At 45.3% G+C, this 13504-nt stretch overlaps 1 pseudogene; it reads right to left on the bottom strand.

Annotated features, from left to right (window-relative positions):
• Positions 1–709: 709 nt before the first annotated feature.
• Positions 710–13504, bottom strand: part of LOC127190158 (creatine kinase B-type-like) — a 58910-nt pseudogene continuing 46115 nt past the window's right edge.

Genomic DNA, 13504 nt, shown 5'->3' with positions numbered 1-13504 from the left:
CCTGTAAGTAACCTTTTACCTTTGCTGCTGTAACCTTTCACCCTTGTTCCTGTAAGTAACCTTTCACCTTTGCTGCTGTAAGCAGCCTCTGTAGCTCATTGGCTGGCAAAGCTAGACTCAGGTAGAATTGTATCTTTGGTCTGTTGTTGGTGTTCTATTTGGTGTGAACAGATGCTTGCTCATATCTCCCCATATGGTGACACAACAGGTGTTCCCTGTATACAGTATTCTAAGTTATGTATTTGTGCTTCCTAAATGTATATGCCATCTATTTCTCAATAAAATGTCAACACAATGAACAAATTAAGAATCATATATCATGGGCGGAAGGGAAATGCTTGCTTGCTTGCTTTCTTTCTTTCTTTCTTTCTTTCTTTCTTTCTTTCTTTCTTTCTTTCTTTCTTTCTTTCTTTCTTTCTTTCTTTCTTTCTTTCTTTCTTTCTTTCTTTCTTTCTTTCTTTCTGCAGGCCAAACCCTAGTTTATTTCAGTGTCAGCAACAGCTTGGCCATCAAAAATAAAATAAAATAAAATAAAATAAAATAAAATAAAATAAAATAAAATAAAATAAACTCTACTCAGGGTGACAGGAATCTCTACAGCGAGGCTAAAGGGCTCAGCTGCCAGGCGGCAAACATCAGGGATGTATGGCGGGCACTGCCCGGCCAATAAGTTAGGAAGCAGCAGGCTGGTGATGGCGAGGGCCAGGCTTCACTTCTGGGCAGGCATGAGGTCATCAATAGCTTGAACCTGCTCAAGCCGCGGCTCCATCTCAATGTGGAGCTTCACGCCATCCCACCATGTGAGCCAGCTCCACCTCCGAGCAGCCCCGGCGGTCCGCGTCGGAGACACGGAAAACTCCACCAACAGCTGCGGTGTCCACACCACCTGCGCCTCCGCTCCTGAAGCCGCAGCCGCTTGAGCCCCTTCTCGTGCTTGCCCAGGTCGGGCAGCTTGACGTGTATACCTGCCTGCAGCCTGGTACAGAGGTTGGACGGGCAAGTGAGGATGGTAGCCTAGGTGAGATTTCCACATGAAGTCGCAGTTCTTAGACTTGAACAGGGTGAGGCCAGTGCAGAATCGGGTGAGCACTTCCTTCGTGTTGCCCACCTTCTGCACGGAGATGACCTGCAGATGATCCTCCTCCCTGATCTTATTGTCGTTGTGCCGTATGCCATGAGCATCGTGCCAGTCGCGGGCCATGCCAGAGGCCAGCAGCAGAGGCAACACAGGCTTGTCGAAGAGGAAGTGGTCATCCATGAGCTGCTGCTGCTCCGCTTAGGTCATATTCTTGGGCGCGTAGTACCTGCCTGACAGGTCGCCACCCAGGCTGGACAGCTCTTTGCCGTAGGACATAAGGACCTTTAACAGGCATCCTGGGACTCAGATCTACACCCTGTAACAACAACACGACCAAGGGTTTTTGTGCATGTAATATAGCCCCTCTCTACCAGCTGTATGACCAGCCTCTAACTTTCCTTTTATGTTCTTAGCTTGTTGGAACTCAGTCTTAGCTGTGCAGCGGAGTCTCTGGCTTAGTGATTTCTCAACACTTGTAGAGCTGGTCCTCTCAGGGCTTTGAGTTGGCAGATCCAGCCCGGAGCCTCAGTCTTGGTAGATCTTCATCGAGTGGTGGGGGATGGGATGGGCAGCCTCTGGTTGAAAGCAGAAGCCACCCGGTGGTATTTACTCTGCAAGCTTGTGGCCACGTCTGAGCACCTTATTTTCTACTAGTCACCCGTGTTGCTCTGTATTCACCCAGACTGACAGCCTCAGCATCTTATAAAAATACAATTACATTTGCCTTGAAGTCAGTTTTTCTTTGAGTTGGGAAAGTCCAGTCCTATTCAAGGCGTTAGTTATCTCATCTGACTTGCATTCCAGGCTTCCATTCACCCGCTAAGCCGAAGCAGCATCTCACACCGCCTTTCAAATGCCTGCCCGCCCGTTTCCTTACTTTAAGGCAAATGCTCAATCTCAGCTTCTTGCAGCCTGTACCCCCTGCCCTCCCCCAACTTCTTTTTCTCAGCACCGCAGCAAGCTTGCCACACGCCCCAGTGCAGATAACTGCCTGTTTACCCCTCGCCTTTGTTTCTGGGCTCTAAGTCGCTTCCTATCATCAGGAAACATTCCTCCCATCCTCTGGTGACTCATCTTTATCTGCCTTTCCTGGAGAACCTTATCAAGAGCATTTTGAGCAGCTTTGTAAGTTAAATCTGTTCCTCTCATCCTCATTTTTTATGTACGGCTTCGCCGCTAACTTTCTCTAACTTCCACTTTCTCCCTAACAAATAAATAAAATAAAAATACAATTTTTTTGAAGATACTCTACTTTTAAATCCAGTGCAACCAGAAGGCTTTATTTGCACTGGACAGTTTTATGCCTGCTAATCATTAATGGCATCCTTTTTTATTAAAAAAGCCCTGGGTTGGGTGACGAGTTGGTGGCTATCTTGTTAAGAGTCCTGTACATTATGGTTTAAAAAGTTGTGTTCCAAACCCCACAGGTTGGTTTTATTAATGAAATAAAAGCCTGCTAGCCTTTCCACAGCATTAAAAGTGAGCAATTCAGAAGCTGATGAGACTGTCAGTCTGTGAAGTTTCCGTGACACTCAGTGATGTACCCGTGTCACCAGAGGACCTGAGACTGGAACCCCAGCGCCTATGTGGAAGCTTGACTTGAATGCCTATAATCCCAGTGCTGGGGCTGGGGCTGGGGCTGGGGGAACCCCTGGGGCTACTGGCTAGCCAGGCTGGCACAATCACAAATTCCAGGTTCTGTGAGAGACCGCGTCTCAAGAAAATAAGGTGAACAGTGACTAAAGAAGACACCTGTCATTGACCTCTGACTTTCATATGAACATGTATCTACACACACACAAACACACATACACACGTGCACACCACACGAACACACACACATGCACACGCGTGCGCACATACACATGTAAATAGTTCAGGGTTGGGAATAGAGTTTCTGCTTAGCTTATATAGGTTCCTAGGTTCTCTACCTAGCACCAAAATGAGTGAATTAGTGAGTAAATATATCACTCAATGCATTTTTATATCAAACCACAGGAACATCAGATAAATTTCTTTTAAAAAATGAATAAACGTACAAATAAGCATGATAAAACCTCATTTAGTCGTCATAAAAACACACACCTCTTTAAAACAGTCCAAAGGCTGACACAGTCTAGGGAAAGAATCTAATGTGTTCTATTTATGATTATTATGGAGTTATTGACTAAATATTTTGACTTGCACGGATGCCTCATGTCCGTGTTTTGCATTACAAATGTCCACACAAATGAAAATGGAAAGAAAGAAGTCTTGCCATTATTAGTTTCTGTTTCCTGTTTCTATTTTCTGTTGTGCGCCAAGCTTGATTTCACTTTCTTGGAGGAAAAATAGTATTGAATTAATATTTCCATTAACAACTCTCCTCTGCAAGCGTATTTCTTTTGGCTCATGAGGAAAATGTTCTTGATAAACTCTAACTTAGTTTCCATGGCACTGTGGATTGGATATCTGCTCCGTGGCACTGTGGATTGGATATCTGCTCCGTGGCACTGTGGATTGGATATCTGCTCCGTGGCACTGTGGATTGGATATCTGCTCTGTGGCACTGTGGATTGGATATCTGCTCCATGGCACTGTGGTTTGAATGTCTGCCCCATGGCACTGTGGTTTGAATGAGTGTCCCAAGGCACTGTGGTTGGATCTTCGACTGAAACCTCCAGGATAGTAAGCCAAAATAAATCTTTTCTTTTTACTTCAGGTATTTTGTTATCATCATAGGAAGCTAAATGTCAGGCAACATCTAAATACACTTTTGGCTAGAGGGATACGTGGTTGACATCAAATATAGAGGCCAGGGAAGCTGTTACCAATCCCACAACAGACAGGACTGTGGCCGTCCTGAATCTGGGGCCAATGTCAATAGTTCTAATGCTGAGAAGCTGCATCTGGAGAGGGGAAATGCACCTTAGAAGGGATTGAGGCATGGGGAGCACAAACAGGTTGGAAACCGATGGCGAGGGCAACAGCTTGGACTTAAAGAAGCCAGAAGTGTCCAAGCTTCAGAAAGGATTGTCAAGTGATGGGAAAACAATTGAGTTGTAATCTGAATAAATTAATAAAATTAAAATAAAAAAGAAGGGATTGTCAGCAGCAAGAAGCCCCAAGAGGATACATTTTGAAAAATTAAAGTAATCTGTGCTCTTAACTAGACAAGAAAGGATTGTTTAAATAAGTCTGTTGTTGGGATGGCATCTCATTTCTTTTCTATTTACTGGCCTATCATTCCTAAATATTGTATAATGTGTGTGGATTTGTCACAAATGTTACTTTACACAGAAATGTTATTAATTTTAATTTACTCAAGAAGTGACAGTTATAAAAATGAAACCATAAAAGAACTTTGATACAATGTGTGTGATTATTTCATCAGATCCAGGGGAGTGAGAAGGCCTCATGAAGCACAGCAACAAGCCCCCCCCCCCAAACAAAGGGGGCTGCCCTGGGCTGTAGTACATAAAAATTCAAATTGGTGTTTAGAAAAATTACAAGGAAACAAGAAGAGCCCAGCTGAGCACAAAATAATAGAAAAATTCATGAAGGAAATGATGGATTTTACTGCATTATTCTTCAATTGCCTATGCATTTTGTGCTAAATAAAATAAGAAGGCAAATGCTCTTTTTAAAAAAGCCACAGTAAAAACCTTGACATTAAAGGCCACCTTGAAACCAGGTTTAGTGGTGCCAGTGGTGACACCAGCTCCCAGGGCTCTAGAAGGCTGAGGTCAGCCTGAGCTACAAGTGAGACCTGTTTCAAAAACAAAAGACAGGCTGTGATGTGGATCAGCTTGTGTGTGTGCACGTGAACACACACACACACACACACACACACACACACACACACACACACACACAGACACACACACACACGTGAGTTTGATCCTCAGAACCCACAGTGGCTGAAGAGAACTGAGTCCAACAAAGGTGCTCTCCAAACACATGCAATGGCATACCCCCCTCAAATCACGAAAAACATAGTACAACAACAAAAAAGTGCTGTGAAATACAGTAACAAAGCCCCCAGCAATACCCGGGTGTGAACAGTCACAAAGGCCGTGAGTTTTCCATGTACACATGGGCACATGACCATACCCTGCCAGTAAATGAGAACTAGAAAGAATTCCTAGCCAATAGGCACAGATTCAAGGGAAACCAGTCACAGGCCACTAGGCGCTGGAGAAGCTCAAAGTGAGAGCTCCATATTCAATGGCCTCGCTGTGCTATGACAAACACGTCTGAGAAAAAGCTACTTGGAGCAGGAAAGATTTGTCTTGGCCCACATTTTCAGAGATTTCAGCCCCTTGCTGCTTGGCCCCATTTCTGTGGGTTTGCGTGAAGTCGTGGCACCCTGGCAGAGGGCTAACAGGGCAGGGAGAGCCGAGGCAGGAGGGCAGGGAGCTTTGTGAGGTGGGCACAAGCTTTGCTCTTCAAAGGCGTGTGCTCCCCCTCCTTCTTCCTGAGAATCCTTTCAGCTACGAACTAATCAATATGCCGATTCACTTATGGCAGCATCTTTCTTGCAGCACCTCAAAACGGTGCTATAGGGTGGGGCCCCCACCTGTCATACTTGAGCCTTTGGGGGAGCGTTCTAGACCTAAACTCTAAGACTAAGAATAGTCTTAGTGAAGGGAAGACATTGGACAGGGGTTTGGGCAAGCTTTAGGAAAGCCATCGACAGCACCTGGCCAGAGCTTAGAAGATGCCCCATAGCCTTTGGCCCACAGTTGTGTCTCTAAAAAGTTGTTCTGAGGAAAGAAGCTATTCTAATAATAGGTTATGTGTAGCCGTTTATCAATGGTACCGTTATAGTAAGAACAAAAGTCTAAAAAAAAAAACCCACAAAACCTCAAATGGAGGGGCTGGAGAGATAGATCAGCGGTTAAGAGTGTGGACTGCTCTTACAGAGGACATGAGTTCAATTCCCAGCACCCTGTTCCCAGTACTCCCTATCACTGGTTATTCTGACTTCAGGGCATCTGACGCCTCTTGCCTCCTTGGGCACCGGCACTCATGTGGGCCCACCCCACAATACACATAATTAGAAATAAAATGAATCTTAATGAATAGTAATTATTTCAAAATGCATTACTGAGCACTTGCATGATTGGTAACAAATTTTTGCATGAATATTTCAGAGCAAGGAGAAATGCTCTTGTTATACTACTAAGAAAATAAGACACAAAATATTTTTATTTTTAAATGATTTATTTTATTTATGTGTATCTGTGTCACTGCTTTTAACTGATAAGCCATTTCCCTAGCTTGTTGTTTTGTCTGATCTCAAACATCATGAGTCATTGTGTGTGTATGTGTGTGTGTTTGTGTGTGCGTGTGCATCCTTTTCTACCTTCATGTCTTTTTGAAAAAAAGAAAAAGTCTAGATTACACATATGGGAAGAGAACATGATATTTGTCTTTCTGAGTTTGGCTTATTTTGCCTAAAATGATGCTTGAAATTGGTATGTGCATTCACACACACACACACACACACACACACACACACACATCTCATCACATTTTCTTTATGACATGTTGATGGCCGTTTGGGGCTGATTCTCTAACTTTGCTGTTGTGAGTAATGTATCCAGACACACGGATATGCAGGTGTCTCGGTGCTGTGCTGACTTGGGCTCCTTTGGGCATATACCTAGAGTGGCATAGCTGAGTCTTATGAAAGCTGTATTTTTAGCTTTTTGAGGAACCTCCACACTGATTTCCATAGTGGCTGTACTAGTTTACATTCCCATCAGCATTAAATACGTCTCCCTCCCTGTCCCCACTAGCACTTATTGTCACTTGTTTTCTTGATGATAGTCATTCCGACAAGAGGACGAGATGGAATCTCAATGTAGTTTTGATTTGCATTTTCCTGAGGGCTAAGGATGCTGAACATAGTCTCCATGAGTTCCTGGGCCTGAGCCTTTTAGTAAAGACAGCCCATCTTGTAAATGTGTGCGTGCTGAAGGTGTTTCCACCTCAGACAGAGTGAGAAATGGACAGGTGGCAGTGGCAGGAACCTTTTGTAGTGGCACTGATGGTGGAGACCGGATGGGCACAACATGGGCACTGAGCGGTGTGTCAACAGCACAACATGGGCTGAGAAAAGGAACGGGCTATGGTGAGGACCATAGCTGCTGCAAGGTGACGGCCAGGCTACACTCAGAAATCCTCCCAAACCATAAGATACTCTTCCCATTCTGAGAACTCTTGGAAGCACACAGGAAGGGAAGCCTCTTGTATTATAAATACTGTCTTTGAATATGAGGGCATGGCCTAGGATAGCTTGGAGTCTTCTCTTCATTGTGATCAGTAAGTCACTGGCTGACTGGTACCTGTTGGTGACCCTGTGATGTCCTTGCTGGCTTTGGTGATATCTCAAAGAAAGAGTAAACATCAGAAAGATGGAGATTGTGTCCTCGTGAGTCTGCCAGGTGAGAGGATGGAGGACAGGAGAAAACCATGGCTGTAGGCAGGGGTGAGCCTGGGAGCGTTCACATTGAGGGATGAAAACGTGAGCGCGAGTGTGTTTGTAAGGCATCTCCTTCCTCCTTCCCCCCTTTCTTATTTTTCTTTTTCTTCCTTCCTTCATCCCTCGGTCACTCCTTCTTTCCTTCTTTTCATGAGCATGTGAGTGTGTGCTCGTGAGTGTGTGTGTGTGTGTGTGTGTGTGTGTGTGTGTGTGTGTGTGAGTTCAAAGGAAAACCTTGTGCGTCAGTACTTATCACCTTGCACTTTTTGTTGAGAGAGTCTCTCACTAGTCTGGAACTTCATCAAGTAGGCTAGGCCTAGCTAGCTGCTAAGCTCTGGGGAGCACCCAGGCTCTACCTCCCATCTGGCCATTGCTGGAATTACAAGTGTCCACCACAGTGCCTGCCTTTTTTCCCCTTCTTTTTCTTTCAGTTTTTTTGAGACAGGGTTTCTCTGTGCAGCTCTGGCTGTCCTGGACTCACTCTGTAGACCAGGCTGGCCTGGAACTCAGAGATCTGCCTGCCTCTGTCTCCCGAGTGCCAGTTTAACATGAGCTCTGGGAATCCAAGGCAAATTGTTTTACCAACGGAGCCATCTCCCAACCCCAAAAGGATTTTTCTATTGCCATAGACAGAACCCAAACAAACTGGCTTAAAAACTTTATTTGGGCTTGAGGATGTGGCTCAGTGGTAGCAGGACTGCCTGGCATGTAAGAGACTTTGGGTTTGGTCCCCAGCCCTACCAAACCCAAACCCAAACCCCCAAACAACAAATGAGATGGCTGCTCACAGAGGATTTCAGTGTCCACAGGTCCAGACGTTTCTCTAGCTGGCTATCCTGTCTGGCTTATTACTTCTGTTCTTGGCTGTAGCCTGGCATTTATGCTCTGAGCAGCCTTGGCAGGGGCTGGGGTGGAGGTAGGAAGAGGAAAGGAAGGCCCTGATTACTTACAGTCCAGCTGGCCATATTTAGCATTCTCTATGGTCTCAAGTTAAAGTCAAGTCTATTAACATTGTTCCTGAAACCTTGAGTGGCTCTCTTTAAATCAAGGGACCTGGAACCGCACGTGACCCCTTGTTGTCCCACGCCTTTAATCCCAGAACTCGGGAGGCAGAAGCAGGGAGGATTTCAGTGTCCACAGGTCCAGACGTTTCTCTAGCTGGCTATCCTGTCTGGCTTATTACTTCTGTTCTTGGCTGTAGCCTGGCATTTATGCTCTGAGTAGCCTTGGCAGGGGCTGGGGTGGAGGGGCTGGAGTTTAAGGCTAGGCTAGTCTAAATACTGAGCATCAATTCAACTGGAGTTTTATATCGAGACCTTGGCGAGAGATAAGTGAGGAGTCGGGTTGTCGGGGGGGGGCGGGGGGAGGAAGAGGAGAGAAAGACAGAGACAGAGACAGCGGCAGAGACACAGATAGAGACAGTTTCTTGTGTTTAGCGCTCTCCTGACTCTGACCCCAAGAAAGATGAGCCTTCTTTTACTTAGTGCCATGGGTGTGTGTTAGAGTAAAATCTGAACTTCTGTTTCAGCTGGAGGAATCCAACAGATCCCCCAAGACTGTTCTGCTCCTCAAAACCTTTAAAGGCCTGCAACAAAAGAATGTCTCTAGGAAATAAACAACAAAAAAATGTGATCCCTAAACCAAGCCTGACAGAAAAAAAAAATACAGAACTTGGCAAGATGTCTCAGCAGGTAAAGGCACTCTCCATCAAGCACATGGCCCGAGTTCAGTCGTTTTTTGGGACCCACAAGGAGAAGAGAACTGACTTCCACATTTATGCCATGGCACAACACACACACACACACACACACACACACACACACACACCACATCCTTGGAGAGAGGATCTTGAGTTAAGCACAGCTTCTTGTACATACGAGCTGTGTGACATTACTTGCACACACCAGCTGTTTGACATTGCTTGCACCATCATGTTCCACTCCTCTGGTGGGAGGGAGCTTTCTAGGTGTCCCCCCATGTTCCTGATGCGTGTTTAAGCTTTGTAATGCTTCCCCACTGTGCGAAAGAGGGAACTTGCTGGCATTGGAAGCTGGATCTTGCTCTAGTGAGGGTGAGTGGGTGTCCCGAGGGGAACCCTCAGCTCAGTGGTGCTAAAAGAGGTCTTGAGTGCACTTTGTGGACTGAAAGAGCTGCACACACAGGCTCTGAGAAGCTCAACAGGCCCACAAGTCAGAGCACAGGCATGTGGGGCGGAGGAAGAAAGGACCCAGGGCACCTTCAGAACAAGAGTAGGGACTTTTCCAGCTTGGAAGCCAGACAAAAACAGTGTTCTCTGACTGCAGCCGCTTGCAGCAGCTGCCTCCTCCACTCCTCTCTCTTTTTGAACCTTAGCCTTTGTTCCTCCTTCCTCACAGTTCCATCTTTAGCAATTTACTTTGTGAGTTTTTTCCCTAAACTTTGAATATATAATTGTTATAACTTCTTTGCATTGCTTTTCATTCTTTTCTTTCCAATTGCATCTATTTTTGTCTTTTTATCTCAGCCTTGTTTTATGGGAATTTCAACAAAAGAATTATTTTATCTTAAGTGTCTAGTCTTTTAATTCTCTCTCCTCATCATATTTTAGCATTTTTATTATCCACATTAAATTTTAATAGACTTATGTAAATGCAGATGTGCACAGCTGAAAAAAGAAAAAACAAAAAAACCTCTCAACACGCTCCTTAGAGGTAACTGCGGTTAACTGCTGCAGACAGCTGGGTATCCACTCTGACTTTATTTTCCCATAGACAGATCCATCACCTGAGCACATTCACGTTTATAAAATGAGCTCGTGCAACTCGCCTGCTTTTGTTCTTATTACAAACTTCATTTACTTCCTTGGTTTCTTATCCCTCTAAGAACAGGAGCTAAAACCCATCACGTTTGGGCAGGTGAGATGGTTCAGCAGGTGCTCAAGTTAAACCGCCTAAGTTCAAGACCCGGGCTTCACACGGCCGAAGGAGAGAATGAACTCCCATGAGCTGTCTACTGACTCTTTTAAAAAATATTTTATTAATTTATTCATATTACATCTCAATTGTTATCCCATCCCTTGTATTCTCCCATTCCTCCCTCCTTCCCATTTTCTCCTTACTCCCCTCCTCTATGACTGTGACTGAGGGGGACCTCCTCCCCCTGTATATGCTCATAGGGTATCAAGTCTCTTCTTGGTAGCCTGCTATCCTTCCTCTGAGTGCCACCACGCCTCCCCATCCAGGGGACATGGTCAAACATGGGGCACCAGAGTTCGTGTGAAAGTCAGACCACACTCTCCACTCTGTCTACTGACTCTTACACGTGCATGACCACATTACACACAGACATGGTAGCTAAGGGCTCAACCACAGGGTTTCAGTATTGACTCCGCATTTTGTAGTTTGATTGTTTGTGCAGAGGGGAGCTGTGCTGCCTGCTTGGTTGGTATATTTTTTTTTTCTGAGTGGTTTCTCTTTGTTCCCTCTCTGCATGCTGATCTGATCTCACTTGAGGCATCAAAATGAAGTACCTGTCCTAAGAGAGAACATTCCAGGAGAGCCTTTGAGGTTCTAGGTGGAGGCCATGGGCTGTATAATTAAGGCTTATCTGCTTAGCCACATTTTCTTGCTGTTGGGGGTGGGGGTGGAGGATGTAGCTTCCCTGGCCTGGAGCAGATTCTAAGGTAGAAAAGAAAATATGAGAATGAAATACACTGTGGGCCTCTGAGCTGGGAAAGAGACAAGAAGGACCAATGCTGTGGACCGAGTGTCTGTGTCCCCTGTTACGGAGCGAATCTGAAGTGTCCCCTTCAGGCTCATAGCTGTGGTGGGAATACTGTGTACCTCCCAGAATGTGGGGCTTGGCTAGTGGGAAGTAGGTCACTAGCAGTGGGTCTTTGCATGTTATACTGTCCCTGGTTCCTGCCTTGCTCTCTGCCACCCATCCTTCTGTGATCAGAATCGCTTTTCCCATGACTTCTTGCTGCCGTATCTTGTATCTCTATCCAGCCTCCAGGTGATGCTGATGCTTCCCTCCTTTGTCCACACATGCAGCAGCCCTGATCGAGCGTAACTTTCCTTAAAGAGATACTCACAGGGCCAAACGACACGGGCCACAGAGTAAGTCAGTAGCAGAGACAGACTCAAGAACGTGCTTTTCCTGTTACAGAATTCTGCCCTCCATCATCTTTGGACCAACCCCACAGTCTAGATGAATACAAGGCTCTAACTGGTCATGTGTGACAGTTAACTGTGACTGTCAGCTTGATGGCATGAAGAGGCACCTTGGGGACACAGGAGATACAGCTCTGTTGGATCCTTTGGGTGTTTCCAGGAGAGCAACTGAGTGACGAAGGTCTGGTGCAGATTTGGGTGCCGTCTGTAGGAATTGGGTGCCGTCTCTAGCAGCAGCCCTCAACCTTTTGGGAAGTCGAACAACCCTTTCACACAGGTGTCCTAAGACCATAGAAAAACACAGGTATTTACATTATGACTGATAGCAGGAGCAAGGTTGTAGTTATGGGGAGGCAACAAAAATAATTTTATGGTTGAGGGGGTCACATGAGGGACTGTATTAAAGGGTCGCAGCATTAGGAAGGCTGAGAACCATTGCTCTAGATTAAAGATCGGATGTCACCATCTTAGAGATCCGTCCTACAGCGACGTCTCCTTCCACCATTACTATCTCTATGCCGTCTTCCTATTCATCATATTGCTGCTCAGAATCCGAGTAGCCACGATCATAGGTGACATATTAGTTGTCTTTGCTCTGTAGCCTTGAGTGCCAGGTGGAAGAAAAGGAGGAAGCCAGTGCAGACGAATTCCATTGTTCCTGAGAGTGTCCACTGGCATGTCACAGCCTTTGGGCACTAGGCTCTAGCTTTTTCAGTCTTTCAATATGAATTCATTCCAGTGACTGAATCCAGAGAGCTTCCAGGCCTTCAGGCACTCACTGAGGCTGTATCATCAGTCCCCTCGTCCCTGAGGTATGCAGTGTCTTAGATTAAGTAGCTACTGGATTCTTTGTAGGATATATAGATAGAGTGCTATTGTCCGGCTACCCAGCCTAGAATCTTATAAGGCAAGCAAATAAATCTTCACATATGCGCTACTCTTCTATTTGTTTATAGCATAGTGTATACACTATATACGAACCCTTAAGGGGTAAGTACACGTGGGGTTCATGAAAACTCTAGCAACAGTTAAAAGTTTCTGTGTACTCAATGACCAAAAATCAAGCAATTCAAATCAGTCTGATTTGTACTGTCAGATGTTCCTAGCAAGGCCTGCCGGAGTTGCATCAGGACTTTGGTGCCTGCTCTGAACGCAGAAGCACTTTGGAGTGCCAATGCGTCAAATCTCACAAGGCCAGCGAATGCCGCCCGAATCGCCTCAGCTCAGATTTGAGGCTGTTTTATTTATGAGTTGAGGTGTTTTTTTTTTACTGTACACGCAAAGCTTTCAGCTCTTATAGGAACATAACGATCTAATTATGGAAAACAGGCTTTTAATACTTTCCTACAGTCAGCATGCAAGTATCAAACCCATATATCTCCCGAGTATATTGAGTTAGAATGCTTGATTTTAGAAATTGCTGTTTGAATTGTTAACTGACATTCATTAAAAAACCCAAAAAACAAAAAAAACAATTCTGTGGAGTTTGGCTTGAGGTTAGGACAGAGTTTCTTTCTTTTTTGTTTGCTTCCTTTTTTGTTTTGTTTTATTTTGTTTTTTGAGACAAGGTTTCTCTGTGTAACCTTGGCTGTCCTGGAACTCACTTTGTAGACCAGGCTGGCCTTGAACTCAGGGATCTCCCTGTCCTTGCCTCTGGAGTGCTAAGATTAAAGGTATGTGTGTGTGTGTGTGTGTGTGTGTGTGTGTGTGTGTGTGTGTGTGTGTGTGTTGTGCATGTTGTGTGTGGGCGCATGCCCATTTTCTTACACACAGGCTAGAGGAGCATGCCAGGAGGTCTGCTTTATC

This window comes from Acomys russatus, chromosome 5 (genome assembly GCF_903995435.1).
Source record: "Acomys russatus chromosome 5, mAcoRus1.1, whole genome shotgun sequence".
NCBI classification, from domain to species: domain Eukaryota; kingdom Metazoa; phylum Chordata; class Mammalia; order Rodentia; family Muridae; genus Acomys; species Acomys russatus.
This window is presented reverse-complemented; position numbering and strand designations above follow the sequence as displayed.